We start from the raw sequence: 16,346 nt of genomic DNA, 5'->3' as shown, positions 1-16,346 counted from the left end.
AAATAAAGTAAAAAGTATTCTACCAGAAGTTAAAACTTGTAAAATTATTCCTGCAAACAGTAACTACCCTGGCTGACTTTTAGTTTAAAGATGTATATTTTATTTTATTTTTTTTTCTTTTTGTTTCTATTCAATTCTAGAAATCGTAATTTCCCTAAATTATTCTATTTGATTTTCTTATTAAATATTTTAAATGCTTACCCAATACCAGAAAAGAGTGCTAGAATTAGTCATATACATGTATTTATGCATGTCATACACACACACACAGACATGTACATACATATACACAGGAAGCTATGAACATGAATGAAATAATATAGAATTAAATAATCTAGAAGTGAGGAGGGTATTAAGGGCCAAAGAGGTAGCTCATACACATAATTCATGTCAGCAAGAGCCACTGAAAGAAATAATTGTATGGGTGAAGACATCTTAGATACCAATGACTGGAGTGAGGCAAAAGAAGATGGCACCACATCAAATCGAAGTACCTTTATTAAACACACACACACAAACCAGCAAAGAAGCAAAAATAAACAAATAAATAAATTGGTAAAAAAGAAACATAGTGTCTTTCTACTGTCATGTATTTACTTCAGGGAGCCAAATTAGAAATTCTCAAATTGTTAAAATTTCTTTCAGAACATAACAAAAAGAAGACCTAGATTATTACAAATTACAAAATAAAGTATTGCCTTATTTCCTCTAGTCTAAAATTAGATTATGATATAGTCATCTAACTTGACTGTGTGTTAAACAAGCAGATAAAATTAGCAAAAACAGTCAGCATATATATTCTCAGATTAAAGATTATTCAGATTTCAATGAAGTTACTACTCTTAGAAACATGAGGAATGTTAAGGGTAATAAAACTCTTTTAAGAATTTAAATGCATCTTAACACACAAAACAACAGATCCAAAAAAAAAATGAACTCAATTAAATACAAATTATATTAAAGTAAGACAAAAACTACCATCCCAATCTAAACAAGACTTCAACATTTTTATATAAAAATGACCTAAACCAAGTTCTCATTAATATCTGATGACTGTTACTCTTAAAATATTTAATAAGAATGTTTTTAATTAAAATCTATTGATTCTTAACCTGCTGTACCACCAGGGAGTTCCTTAGGTACAACCACTATGGAAAATAATCTGGACATTCCTCAGAAAACTAAATACAGAGCCACTTCATGATCCACAATCCCACTCCTGGGAATATACCCAGACAAAACTACAATTGAAAAAGATACATGCAACATGGAAGCAACTAGAGATTCTCATACTAAGTGAAGTAAGTCAGAAAGAGAAAGACAAATGCCATGTGATATCACTTGTATGTCGAATGTAAAATATAGCATGGGAGTTCCCACTGTGGCTCAGTGGTAACGAACCCAACCAGTATCCATGAGAACTTGGGTTTAATCCCTGGTATCATTCCGTGGGTTAAGGATCCAGTGTTGCCGTGAGTTGCAATGTAAGCCATAGACACCACTTGGATCTGGCATTGCTGTGGCTGTGGTGTAAGCTGGCAGCTGCAGCTCCAATTCAACCCTTAGCCTGGGAACTTCCATATGCCATGGATGTGGCCCTAAAAAAACTGACTAAATTAATTAATTAAATATAACACAAATGAACCTATCTACAAAACAAAAATAGACTCACAGACATAGAGTACAGACTTCTGGTTGCCAAGGCAGGAGAGGGTAGGAGAAGAATGGAGTTGGAGTCGGAGTCTGAGGTTAGCAAATGCAAACTATTACATTTAGAGTGGATAAGCAATAAGGTGCTACTGTAAACACAGGGAACTATATCCAATCTCCTGGGATATACATGTATAAATGAGTCATTTTGCTTTATGGCAGAAATTGGCGCAGCACTGTAAATCAACCATACTTCAATAATAACAAAAAAATTTTTTAGGAGTTTCCATCATAGCTCAGCAGTTAACAAACCCAACTAGGATCCATGAGGATATGGGTTCGAACCCTGGCCTCGCTCAGTGGGTTAAGGATCCAGGGTTGCCGTGATCTCTGGTGTAGGTTGCAGATGTGGCTTGGCTCTTTTATTGCTGTAGCTGTGGTGTAGGCTGGCAGCTGCAGCTCTGATTCAACCCCTAGCCCAGGAAATTCCATATGCCTGAGGTGCGGCCCTAAAAAAAAAGCAAAAAAAGTATTTTTTTACATCTATAGATTCTTTACTCTTTTCAGATATGTAAAGGGCAGACTATACGGTAAGCATTGAATCTGAGACTGGGAATATTAAATTTAACTTGATTATTAAGATACAGTGCTAATACACTAAGAATCATGGATGGAACAAGACACACAGACTAAATGATTGAGAAGTCCTCATTCCAGCGGAAAATGGGAGATCATTTTAGGTAAGAGGGTTTAATATAAAGTTAAAGCAAGACGGCATGAAAGGGGACAGGCAAGTTTTAGAAAGGACTAGGTTACAAGAGGGAATTGATGAAGGCATATAACCTCTATATATTTCTAACCATTTAATCCTCACAGCAATTCTATGAAGAACACTGTTTCCAGTTTATTAATGGGGAAACTAAGGCACAGAGATTTATATAACCAATTTGAAGTCAAAACTAACAAGTGTTGGCTGACAGTTTGAACCTAAATAATTTGGTCCACAAGTTCAAGTATTTTAACTACTGTTTTGTTACTGATAAGAACTAAAACAAAACACTGAAACTATGAAAACCAAAAGTTTTAAGAGAACACTGGTCATCCATATTAAATGCTGAAATGAGACCAAATATGAAGAGTACTTAGAAAATTAAAAGACTATTGAATCTAGCAATTCAACGTTCACCAGTGACTTCTTAAATGGAAACAATTTTTGCATTTGTAATCAATCACCAAACATTTTCAAGTTCCCCAAGGTCCAATCACCAACCATGTATTTAACGTCAACAAAGTCCAAAACACTATACAAAATGTTACAACATCAAGTTAGCTTTAACATGCTTTAAAATGTGCAGTCTCAATGTGTATAAATTAACAGAGTCTCTGAAAAAATAAATGTTTTTAAATCTACAGAAGAATATGACATATTAGTAAATGTAAAATAAAATATAAAGTAAAATAAAGTAATTATTATGAAGTATAATTATAAAGTAATTATAAAGTAAAATAGTGATTTTATATTAGGCTAATACCAAAATGTAAAATAAAAATTTTTTTTTTTACACACCATAGCTCATGGCAATGCTGGATCCTTAACCCACTGAGCGAGGCCAGGGATCAAATCACAACCTCGTGGTTCCTAGTCGGATTCATTTCTGCTGTGCCACGACGGGAACTCCAATAAAAATTATTTTTAAATAACATAGCACCACAGCAGATCTTTAAAAATATTTCAGGAGTTCCCGTTGCGGCACAGTGGTTAACGAATCCGACTAGGAACCATGAGGTTGGGGGTTCGATCCCTGCCCTTGCTCAGTGGGTTAACGATCCGGCGTTGCCGTGAGCTGTGGTGTAGGTCGCAGACGTGGCTCGGATCCTGAGTTGCTGTGGCTCTGGCGCAGGCTGGCAGCTATAGCTCCAATTAGACCCCTAGCCTGGGAACCTCCATATGCCGTGGGAGCACCCCAAGAAATGGCAAAAAGACTGAAAAAAAAATTTTTTTCAAGCAAAACTGCACATAGATCGTCTAAAGGGCAAAGACAAATAATATGCACTGCCTGCCCAAGTAATGTATGAAATATTCGTTGGCTATTTCATATAACATATCAGATTATTTTTTTCAGACATAAATATCACAACACATAAAAATTAAAATTAGTTTTCAAAAAACTACCATTAGCAAGCAAATCACATACACAAAATACTTGAAAGAAAACATCTACAACTTATACAAAGATACATATATGACAAACTCACTTTTAAAGAAGCAAAAACATCTCAATAGATAAAGAGGCATGGGAGATGTATGGAAAGAAAATACATGGATGAGAAAATCCAAATGGCTAATCAATATATGAATAAATGCTCAGCTGCAGTGTCAAAAAATATAATCAAACTGTCCCATTTCTAGCTGCCAGGTGTCCAAAAATTTGTATGATTAAAATCTTCATATATTCACGTCTATTGGGAAATGAAGTAATGCAAACTACTAAAATGTAAAATATGCATATACTTAGATCTAGCAAACTCACTTTGGGATAGAAATCAAAAAGAAAAAACATAAATTTCCATTTATAAGAAAATACTACAGGAGTTCTTCCTGGTTCAGCAGTATTGAACCTGAGTAGTATCCATGAGGACCCAAGTTTGATCCCTGGTCTCTCAGTGGGTTGGAGATCTGATGAAGCTGTGAGCTGTGGTATAAGTCACAGAGGTGGCTCGGGTCCTGCGTTGCTGTAGCCGTGGTGTAGGCCAACAGCTAAGGCTCCAATTCGACCCCTAGTCTGAGAACCTCTATATGCCACAGACGCCTCCATACTCTTGGGGATGGAGGGAACCAAGCAGTGTTGAGTCAAACACTATCTGATGCATTTTTTTTCCCTGAAAGTGAGACAGTAAGAAATACGTTATTTGCAAAATAAATTCTCAAGTTTTTTTTTAAATAATTGTGGGACTCGCACCCATATCTAGGCACTCACATGTCAACCCTAAAACTTTAAGTCCAATGCTGCAAAGGTCATACAAAATATTTTTTGACAGCTTACTTTCTCTTTCTCAGCAGGTTTTCATAGGCTCAAATAAGCTTTCTACTAGCTTTATGTGGAACAACTTTGTGACTTCATTCCCAATAGAAATGTGTCATCTCAAAGTTAATAGGCATTGATATTTTAGACTAGTGAGTGAATCCTTCTGTACTTTGTTTACTTGTAAAATCAGCTCTAGTAAATATACTTCTGAAGTGACAATAAAGTCTAGGATGTTTTCTGGTTACGTATAGTATAATTGGTGAGGCCTATGTAATTACTAAATTAAGCTTTTCTGATTTACTGACATGTCATTTCCGATCTAGAGTTACTAGGAAGAAAAAAGAGAGGACAATGGAGAAAAAAAGTGAAGAGCAAACAACATTGTTTTGAAGATATAACAGAACTAAATGATTTGTACATCACAGTTAACATAAAATGTAGGGATAAAAGTCATGTTATAAAAAAATTTAACTTACTTATATTGAAAACAGATTCTTATAATAGAATTCAGTGCTTGGTCACTCTTCCTCTACATTCCTATCCTAACTTTGGATTCTTTTTAATGAAAAAAAGGAGTCAGCAAAACAAAATGCCACCATTAAATCATTTTGAACATTTTGTGTCAAGACTGTAATGGGAAATGCACACATCAAGGGAAAGGTTACTGTTCTTCGAGAATATCTTTTCACTTGGTTCATGGCTCATCCTTCTACGTAACTATGCAGCCACTACTGATGGTTTTCTCTCTTGGTTTAATGTGGCATTTGAAGGATTATGGCATTTTCAGGAAACCACAGTGCAGTGATTTTAGTGGTTATCTGGCTCAAAGTGATACTGTGACTCGGAATAACTACACTGTTTATGTGCAATGGTAAAAGTCAGCTACCAAGTCATCTCACAATGTCAACCTAATTCTTGATTGTGTATTTTCTTAATAACACATGAGGTCAGTAAGAAAGTGAGCCCAGAACTAAAGGCAACTCCTTTTAAATGGGAGCCTGCTGTATACAGTTATACTATATTTAGGTTTAAATCTTATTAACTACATTGTAACAGAAAACTAATTCAGAAATTGATAATCTTCTTTCTAGTTTACGATAAATGTAATTGCTCCTTGAAAATGTTTCACGAAAAGGATTAAAATGAAGAATTAAAAGAAAAATTACTCACAATAAAAATGAAAAGAAACCAGATAGCATATATGTAAAACAATTAAGAGCTATAAAGCTAGAGTAAATATGAGATATGCTATACATACCCAGGTAATATGTCATTTTTATCTACAAATATATTTTAATCTATTTAAATAAGCTCAATCTATAATATTGTTTGAGAGAATTAAGAAGACAAAAAACTTTTCGGATTAAAAGAAAATATTTTCTACTATAAACCATTCCTCACAAACCTGCATCTCAATTACTAAAAAATGAAAAGTGCCTGCCTTATAATTAGCTCATATATTTTTGGTAAGCTATGATCTATAAAATATACAACTGGAATCAAAATTAGAAAAATACTACGGATTGATAATACAATAAAAAAGCTCTATTGGTAGGAGGTCTATACTATAAATTATTTAGAATTTCTTACACCTGGATATTTCTCATTTCTGAATTTCCTTCTCTTTTTCTTCAATCCCAGGGTCTAATAAAATCACACCATGTGAAAACTAAAGAGGATTCTCAAGTCAATCTAACACATTACTCATTTTACGAATGAGCTAACTAGTTCCCAGGGAAGTTATCTGCATCCTCATTGTGACATAGCCTCCAACGTCTCAATTTTAGCTCTATACCCTCCCCACTATTCTTCCTGGTTATCTAATTACGTTTTCAAGTAAGGTTCATTTTTTGAGCCTATTAATATAAGTATTAAATGTACTATCATTGCTAAAAGAGAGACTGTCTTTAAAAGCAAGAAAATTATTGTCTTGGTTTTCCTAATTAACAATCTCTCCATATATGTCAACAACATTAAGTAGAAAATTAGAGTTATACTAATGACATATACCACATCTACAGGATAAGGTGAATGGGATGAAATGAAGGGAAAAATGAGGCTTGATATGATTTCTCTCCTTAATCATAAAAGACAGAAATATAAAAGAATTTCTGTTCAAATACAACAATGTTAACTAAAATATAGCATACAAAGACATATGCACATTTGAAAACCTGAACAGGATAACCCCAAAGTTATGTAATTCCGAGATTATGTACTTCTGAGATTTAAGGCTCAGTTTCATGTATGCTAAAGAATCAATTCAATGATGCAAACTTCTCGTCTAAGGAACAAATTGACATTTAGTTTATGAAGATTCTGAAATGACAATGTTCTTATTTGCTATAAACTCACTAAATTTCAAAGTACTGCAATTCTTTGTCTATAATCTTGTATTGTTCTACTCATTTAAAGGACCCCTCTTCTCAAAAACAAAAATGGAACCTCTCAGATCACAGGTAATCAAGAGGTTGACTATATTCAAGGTATATCTATTTTCCAAATTAATCCTTCAATGCAAATATATGTGCTTGTGATCTTGCTCTTTTTTTTTTGGCATAACTGGTGGTTAATACACATACTCACCTCTCTAAAATTTTACATCATTGTGCCTATACATTCAATTCCTTCAATCTACAATCAGAACAATGATGTATATCTTTTCCAGATAAGACAGAGAGACTGCAAAAGCGTTTAGTAAATCGATGACCACAATTAAAATTACTAATAACCAAAAAAGTAAAAATAGATGGTATCATAAATTTTCACAAAAGATCAATTTCAATTAATATATATGGTATTATGTTTGCATTATGTGTCGATTAAGTATGTACATACATGCCATTTTAATATGTGTATACATATACAACATAAGTACAATGTAAACATATTCATATACCCTTCAGATACTAACATCTTAAATTTATTTGTAAAAGATATAATTTGCCCTTAAAAAAGGACTGAGTTTATTTCCTTAAAAACAAATATCCCAGAAATAAACATCTAGAAAAGTCAGATCTATTATGAGTGCTATGATTCTAATTTAATAAAATACAAAGAATAATTTAATAACATTTAAAATTAAAAAGGAAAAGAGGTTAGAATATTTAAATAAATCCTTTTAGTATCAAAGGAAATCAAAAAGCATATTTAGAACAATAAAGATTATAACGCTAAAGTCTCATAGAACATCCAACATAGTTTTAAAAACCACAAAATAAAGAAAACAAAACACCAGACATTATCTTGAAGGGGATGTCAACATTTAGCCTACAAGTTAATTTATCAAAGGCAAGTTTTATTCTACCTGGGAGCTAAAATGTCAATTTATGTTGAGACTGAATAGGATTAATAGCATAGGCTCTGGAGCCAAACCGACTGAATTTGAATACCAGTTCCACTATTTTCTTTTGGGAAGTTACCTGAGATCTCTATGCCTTATTTCCACATCACTTCAATGGAGGCAATACTAATGCTCACTTTACAAGGTAGTTATAAGGATTAAATGATTCAGTATGTATTTATGAGGTACTTGGTACATAGTAAGCATTATATAAATGGTTTATTAGAGTTGTTGTTTGCATATATAAGGCATTTACAACTCCCTAACTACTGGTCAAGCCCTTTACTTGTACTCATCTCTTTTAATCCTCCAACAACCTATGGGTTAGGTAGTATTGATTATGGCTATTTTACAGATAAGGAAACTAAGCCACAGAAAAAGGCAGAGCTCACAAACTATAGAAGCAGGTTTCAAACTCAGCTGAGTGGCTATAAATCCTCACACTTAATCACTCAATATATAATACTGTCCTCCAAAACATAGAAACACTTTACCATTTAATAAAATTTAGGCTCTTCACATAAATTCAGCAAGTTTCTTTTTAAAACATCTAATGTAAAATATCAAGTTGGAGAAAATGAAATGGGATAATTTTTTCTCATTTCAAGACTCACTTTATTATAAGTACCTCTTTAATTAAGAAAGTTCCTTTGTTAAATAAAAAAATATTTAACGCCAATTATTTAAGACTGTAAGTCAGGACCATCAGATCAATTTAAGAACCACTGCAATGAGATTTTACGGTGGGGAAGAGGAACTGGACCCAACTCTGAATACACCATGAGCAAGTGGGAATTTATAGCCAAAGAGCACAGTGGGGAATCAGTGGATAGAAAATTAATAAGAAGAGTTCAGGTGAAACTGACCTAAAAGGATTTTTTCTTAACACAGTCCAAGGCGATCAGATATCACCTAAGGGATGACAGGGGATAAGGAACTTTATTAGGTATCTTGGGTGATCCACACTAAAACTAGATTTTATAAGGAAATACACAGATGAGCCTAGGAAAAAGTTCAGAAACCTGACCAAAGCTTAGTCCAGCAAAGAATCTAAGTTGCCTTTGGTGCATTAAAATTTTTTTCAAAACAAAATTTAATTTTATTCAACCAGAAACATGCATAATAGTAATATTAAGATAAAAAAAGGGGGGCTCAGGAAAGGAATAAGCTATAAGGAACCAATGACAGGAGAACATTTGCAGTGGTTGTCGGGGACTGAGGCTAGGAGCTAGGATTGACAGTAAACAATCACTGTCAACCTCAAGCACTTTTTGAGGTTATGCAAATTATCTGAAGTTGGCTTGTGATGGCCGAATAATTCCATGAATTTATTAAAAATTATTACACTCTACACTTACAATGGCTGAATTTTTGTGGTATGACAATTAGATCTCAATATAGTGGGAGTTTTTTGCCTTTTTTTTCCCCCCCCAAGGCTGCACCCAGGGCATATGGAAGTTTCCATGCTAGGTGTCAAAGTGGAGCTGTAGCCGCCAGCCTACACCACAGCCATGCCAGATCCGAGCCACATCTGCGACCCTACAGAGCAGCTCACAGCCAAGGCTGGATCCTTAAACCACTGAGCAAGGCTAGGGATCAAACTTCATGGATCCTAGTTGGGTTTGCTACCAATGAGCCATGACAGAAGCTCCTCAATGTAGTTATTTTAAAAAACAAAAGAAATATTTGCTATATATCAAAGGAAGAAGGTGTTTTAAATTGACTTATTTTCTACTTTAGCGAAATGAGAGAAAGGGCAACAAAAATGGCTTCCACTCTAAGATACTAATTAAAAAAATATTAATCCACATTCTACACAGTTACAAAGTAGTCTAGAGATTCTGAAAGTATGTGTTTATGGAGAGCTTATGACAGAATATAAACAAATTAAGCAGTATGGGGAACCTGGAATATCACATAACCTTTAAATATCAGAGCTGGTATGTTACACTTTGGAGACAATATAGCCTAAGTCTTCTTCATTAATATAGGAAAAGAAAGATCCATGGAGATTAAGTAACTTGTCTAAAATTACAGAATTAGCAAGTGACAAGGTAGTACTACTTAAGATCTCCCAACTCTCAGTGAAGTAATCCTTAGTCAGTCAGGAACCACTATTTACTTACTCTTTTTTGTTATTGTTTGCAACATGTAGATACTACTTTAAGTTTGTCTCTAATAATTAAAAATTAATAAAACAAATAAACCAAGAACTATTTAAAGAAATGTCCCTGCCCTCAGAGATTAGATAGTATTTCAGTGTATAAAGCTGCAATGCATAAAGATTTAGCAATTTATCAGTAAGTAATTTAATAAGCATTTATTCTGAATTAACTGCCTTGTCATATTAATATATTAGACTATATGAATCATTATGAATAAATGGGAGGTCAAGTCCTGACTTTATTGAGTGAAAAAAGTAAAAACTGATAGACAATTTCTGGACAAGTAGATAACAGCATGGTATGGAATTTTATGTGGGTCCCAAGAACTATCAAAGTAAGAAAAAGGTCATTAGGGGATCACATGAGTCAGAAAGGATACATGAAAGAGGTAAACACTGACCTATTCTTAGAAGAAAGAAGTGAATATGATCCAAAATATTATAGGAAGCAGAAAAGTCAGTAAATAGCAGTAAATACCTGTAAGTGTATATTCAAAAGATAAACCTGACTAAAGAAAAAGAAGTGATTGACAACTGATAAGAAATAAATACATTGCTTGAAAAACACAGCTTACCAAAACTGACACAGGAAGAAATAAAAAAGTTTCAATAGCATTATTATCTATTTTAAAAGCTGAATTACCAAAACTTCTAACAAAGAAAACTCTGGACCAGGTGGTTTCATTGAGGAATTCAACAAAAATTCAATGAAGAAATAATACCTATCTTAAATAAATGCTTTGAAAAAATAAAAACTTTTCAAGAGCCAGTATAACCCAGTAACAAAACCTGATAAAGACTTAACAAGAAATGAACAGAATGATACTTTCAAGAACAGGCACAAAACCTTTACTTGAATTAAAAAAAAAAAAATTAAAAAAAACCCACTAGTTAAAAAGAGAAATCTCACTAAAAAAACAATGTTATCAATCTTTTACAGTAACTCTTTCAATTCAATTGCCTTCCTCTTGGGGGGGGGGAGCCTTCATAATATTAACAAATGAAATGCAAATACACACACACACACACACACACACACACACACACTCACTTTATTTATTTATTTTTTCAAAAGAGACAATACCTAATGACTTGGAGTGTTGATCCTAGGATTCCAAGGTTGGTGCAACTTTTGAGGCCTCTTTACATGGAGGATGGAAAAGCTAGACTGAAACTCTTGCTCATGCACCCCTGCCAAGATCGCCCTACTGGGGGGACTTAAAGACACTTTTCTCTACTGACTCAGTACCTCCTCTCCAGCCCCTGGATCCATTAAACAAGCAAGAGCCTTCTGTCCAGGGCTTCATCAGTAGTGACATTAATGCCCCACTCCAACCCCACATCTGCCTTGATCATACGACCCTTATCCAGTGCTATTCAGTGGGGGAAAATGGAACATTTGAGGAATCAGAACCTATTTGTTGCTATGCTACCGCAACAAATAAATAAATAAACTGTACCCTTCACCTTGGCCTATGGTCCTAATTGACTACCTCAACACCTACCAGCTCTCAATATTTGCTGGTTTTAAAAATCATATTTAAAAATGTCCTACATAATAGCATCAAAAACATTAAATATTTAGGAATACATTCAGTAATATATGCAAGACTTGTGCAATAAAAACTACAAAAACATCGATGAGAAAAAACAAGTATGTGAATAACTGTATAGATATACCAAGTTCAAGGATCAGAAGACAATACTGCTGAGATGTCAATATTCCTGAAATTCATTTACATATTCAACACAATATTAAACAAAATTCCAGTATGACTTGTTTTTGAAAAATTGTAGTTAAATACACATAACATTTATCATTTTAACAATTTTTAAATGTACAGTTCTGAGGCAGTAAGTATATTCACACTGTGGTGCAATCATCATCACCAGCCATCTCTAGAACTTCCTCATTTTACTCAACTGAAACACTATATGCATTAAGCACTAACTCCCCACCTCACCTTGCTTCTGGCAACCACCATTTTACTTTGTGTCTCTGTGAATTTGACTACCCTAGGTACCCCACATTAAGTAATATCATACAACATTTGTTTTTGTCCTTTTGCGATTGGCTTATTTCACTCAACATAAGATCTTCAAGTTTCATCCACGTAACAGAATGTGTCAAAATTTCCTTCCTTTTTATGGTTGGATAATATCCCACTGTATACACATATCACATTTTGTCTATCCATTCATTCGTTGATGGATATTTAGATTGCGCCTATCTTTTGGCTACTTCCAATAACACTGCCATGAATATGAATTTACAGTATCTCTTGTGAGTTCCTACCTTCAGTTCTTTTGGGTATATATCCAGAAGTTGAATTGCTAGATTATTTAGTAATTCTATTTTAAAATTTTTGAAGAACTACCATACTGTTTTCCATAGTGGGGGTACTACCATTTTTACATTCCCACCAACAGTGTACAAGGTTTCCCTTTTTTCCACATCCTCACAAAACTTGTTATTTTCTGTTCTTGTTTTTTATTTTAAATAACAGTCATTCTAATGGATCTGAAGAAGTTTCACTAGTGATTAATGATGTTGAATACATTTTCATATGTTTATTAGCCATTTGTTTATCTTTGGAGAAATATCTACTCAAGTCCTTAGCTCACTTTTAATCAGGCTTTTTTTTTTGCATGTTGTTGTGGATGAATTGTAGTTCTTTTAATACCCTTGATAATGATCCTTCATAACATGTACGATTTGAAAATATTTTCTCCCATTTTGTGGGTTGCCTTTTCACTGTTGATACTTTCCTTTCCTACACATTTTTAATTTAAAATAAAGTCCAACTTACATGTTTTTACTGCTGTTGTTGCTGGCTGTGTTTTTCTTTTGAGGGGAAGAATCATATTCAGGCTTTCTTTCTAATGAATATGGAAAGCTCTTTCAGACACTCATATAAAAACACAAAGGATCCAGAATAACAAAAGAGCTTATCATAAGGCCTTAACAATAAAGACAATTGGTACTGGCATAAAAATAAATACACTGTTTGATGAAATAGAATAAAAGGTCTAGAAATAAAAAAGTAAAATGATATTTAACAGTGGCACCAAAGCAACTTAATGTGGAAAGGCAAGTATTTGCAACAAATGGAACTAGAAAACTGCAAACGCACATGGGATAATATACAAATGACTGCCTTAACTCTACCTGAGACCATAAACAAAAATTAATTTCAGATGGGTTATGAATCTTAATATCAAAGATAAATCATAAAGCTTCTAGAAGAAAACAAAAAAGATAATCTTTGTAACCTGGACCTAGGCGAAAACTCTTAATAGGGAACAAAAGCAATAATCATAAAATAAAAACTTGCTGAAGTGGACTTAGTAAAATTAGTAAATTCTGCTTTTCAAAAAATTTTTTTATTTTATGGCTATACCCATGGCATTGAATCAAGGCCAAAGCTGCAACCTATGCTACAGCAGCAGCAACATAGGATCCTCCAACCCACTGAAGTGTAGGCCAGGAATCGAACTTGTACCTCCATAGTAAGCAGCTGCAGTCTGATTCTTAACCCACTGCACCACTGAGGGAACTCCAAAACTTCTGCCCTTTGTAACACCATTACTGCAGTTTATGAAAGAGTGTGTTTGTCCTATGTTTTATTCTAAGGATTTTATAGTGTCTGGTCTTATATTTAGATTTTTAACCCATTTTGAGTTTATTTTTGTGTATGGTATTAGAGAATGTTCTCATTTCATTCTTTTACATGTAGCTGTCCAGTTTTCCCAGCATGACTTAATGAAGACACTCTGTTTTCACCATTGAATATCCTTGTCTCTCTCTCAGATTAGTTGACCACAGGTGTGTGGGTTTGTCTCTGGGCTATCCATCTTGTTTCACTGATCTATATTTCTGTCTAATGCCAGTACCTTAATGTTTTGATGATGTCAACTTTGTAGTATAGTCTGAAGTCCAGGAGCCTGATTCCTCCACCTACATTTTTCTTTCTCAGAATTGCTTTGGCTATTTAGCATCTTTTGTGTTTCCATACAAATTTTAAAATATTTCATTCTAGTTCTGTGAAAAATGCCATTGATAATTTGATAGGGATTGCACTGAATGCATAGACTGCTTTAGGCAGCATACTCCATTTTGACGATATTGATTCTTCCTACCCAAGAGCATGGTATATCTTTCCACCTGTTTGTGACACCTTTAATTTCTTTTATCAGCATCTTACACTTTTCAGGGCACAGATCTTGTGTCTCTTTAGGAAGGTTTATTCCTAGGTATTTTATTCTTTCTGATGTGACGGTAAATGGGGTTGTTTCCCTAATTTCTCTTTCTAATTTTTCATTATTATTACATAGAAATCCAATCATTTTTGTGTTATTAATTTTGTACCCTGTAACTTTACCCAATTCATTGATAAGCTCCAACAGTTTTCTGGTAGCTTCTCTAAGATTTTCCAGGTATAGTATCATATCATCTGCAAAAAGTTATAGTTTTACATTTTCCTTTCCAATTTGGATTCTATTTATTTCATTTTCTTCTCTAATTTCTGTGGCTAGAACTTCCAAAATTATATTGAATAAAAGTGGCAAGAATGGACATCTTTGTCTTATTCCTGATCTTATGAGGAATTCTTTCAGCTTTTCACCACTGAGAATGATGTTAGCTGTGGATCTGTTATATATGGCTTTTATTATGCTGAGGTAGGTTCCACCTACACCCATCTTCTGGAGGGTTTATTTATTTACTTTTATCAGAAATCAGTACTGGATTTTGTCAAAAGCTTTTCCTGCATCTATTTAGATGAGCATACAGTTTTTATTGTTCAATTTACTAATGTGGCGTATCACATTGCTAGATTAGCAGATATTGAAAAAAAAATCCTTGCATCAATGGAATAAATTTCCCTTGATCATGGTATATGATCCTTTTAATGTAATGCTGGATTCAGTTTGCTAGTATTGTGTTGAGGATTTCTGCATCTATGTTCAGCAGTGATACTGGCCTGTAGTTTTCTTTTTTTGTGGCAACTTCGTCTAGTTTTGGTATCAGGGTGATAGTAGCCTCATAGAATGAACTTGGGAGTATTTCTTCCTCTGCAGTTTTTTGTTAGGATTTCAGAAGGATAAGTGTTAACTCTCCTCTAAAGAAGCCATATCGTCCTGGACATTTGTTTGAAGTTTTTTAATCACAGTTTCAATTTCAGTATTTGTGATTGGTCTGTTCGTCTTTTCTATTTCTTCCTGATTTAGTCTTGAAAGATTGCATCTTTCTAAGAATTTGTCCATTTCATCTAGATTGTCCATTTTATTGGCATAAAATTGCTTGTAGTAGTCTCTTATGATCCTTTGTGTTTCTGTGATGTCCACTGTAACTTCTTTTGCATTTATAATTTTATTGATTTGAGTCCTCTCTTGAATCTGGCTAAGGGTTTATCAATTTTGTTGATCTTTTTAATGAAGCAGCTTTTAGTTTTATTGATCTTTCCTACAGTTTTCTTCATTTCTAGTTCATTTATTTCTGCTCTGATCTTCATGATTTCTTATCCTTCTGCTCACTTCTGCTCACACTGCTTTTGTTAGTTCTTCTTTCTCTACTTGCTTTAGGTGTAAAGTTAGAGCAATGAAAATTAAGACAAAAAATAAACAAATGTGACCAAATTAAACTTTCACAGAGCAAAGGAAACCACAAACAAATGAAAAGACAACCCACAGAATGGGAAAAAATATTTGCAAGTGAAGTAACTACCTAACAAGGGATTAATCTCCAAAATATACAAAAACGTCCTGCAGCTCAATATTAAGAAACCAAACAACCTAATAAAAAAATGGACAGAAGACCTAAATAGACATTTCTCCAAAGAAGATAAACAGATGGTCAAAAAACACATGAAAAGATGCTCAACATCACTAATTATAAGAGAAACACAAATCAAAATTACTATAAGGTATCACCTTACACCATCAAAAAATCTGCAAACAATAAATTCTGGAGAGGGTGCAGAGAAAAGGGAATCTTTTTACACTGCCAAGACAAGGAAGCAATGTAAATGTCTATCAACAAGGGAATGGATAAAGATGCGGTATGTGTATACAATGGAATATTAAACATAAAAAAGAATGAAATAATGCCATTTGCAGCAACATGGATGGACCTGGAAATTATCATACTAAGTGAAGTTAGTCA

At 33.7% G+C, this 16,346-nt stretch overlaps 1 protein-coding gene across 4 annotated transcripts in view; it reads right to left on the bottom strand.

The window, feature by feature from the left end:
• PHF14 (PHD finger protein 14) overlaps positions 1–16,346 on the bottom strand; it is a 131,243-nt gene that overhangs the window by 20,970 nt on the left and 93,927 nt on the right. The window contains exon 17 of one of the 4 annotated variants that reach the window (XR_007130697.1): positions 12,994–13,063. The exons of the other annotated variants lie outside the window; for them this stretch is intronic. The gene's annotated coding sequence lies outside the window, so the exon portion shown is untranslated. The remainder of the gene's footprint in view (positions 1–12,993; positions 13,064–16,346) is intronic. 4 annotated transcript variants of the gene reach the window in all.

This window comes from Phacochoerus africanus, chromosome 11 (genome assembly GCF_016906955.1).
Source record: "Phacochoerus africanus isolate WHEZ1 chromosome 11, ROS_Pafr_v1, whole genome shotgun sequence".
Lineage (NCBI taxonomy): Eukaryota > Metazoa > Chordata > Mammalia > Artiodactyla > Suidae > Phacochoerus > Phacochoerus africanus.
Note: the sequence above shows the minus strand (reverse complement) of the source record. Positions and strands in the feature narration are given on the sequence as shown.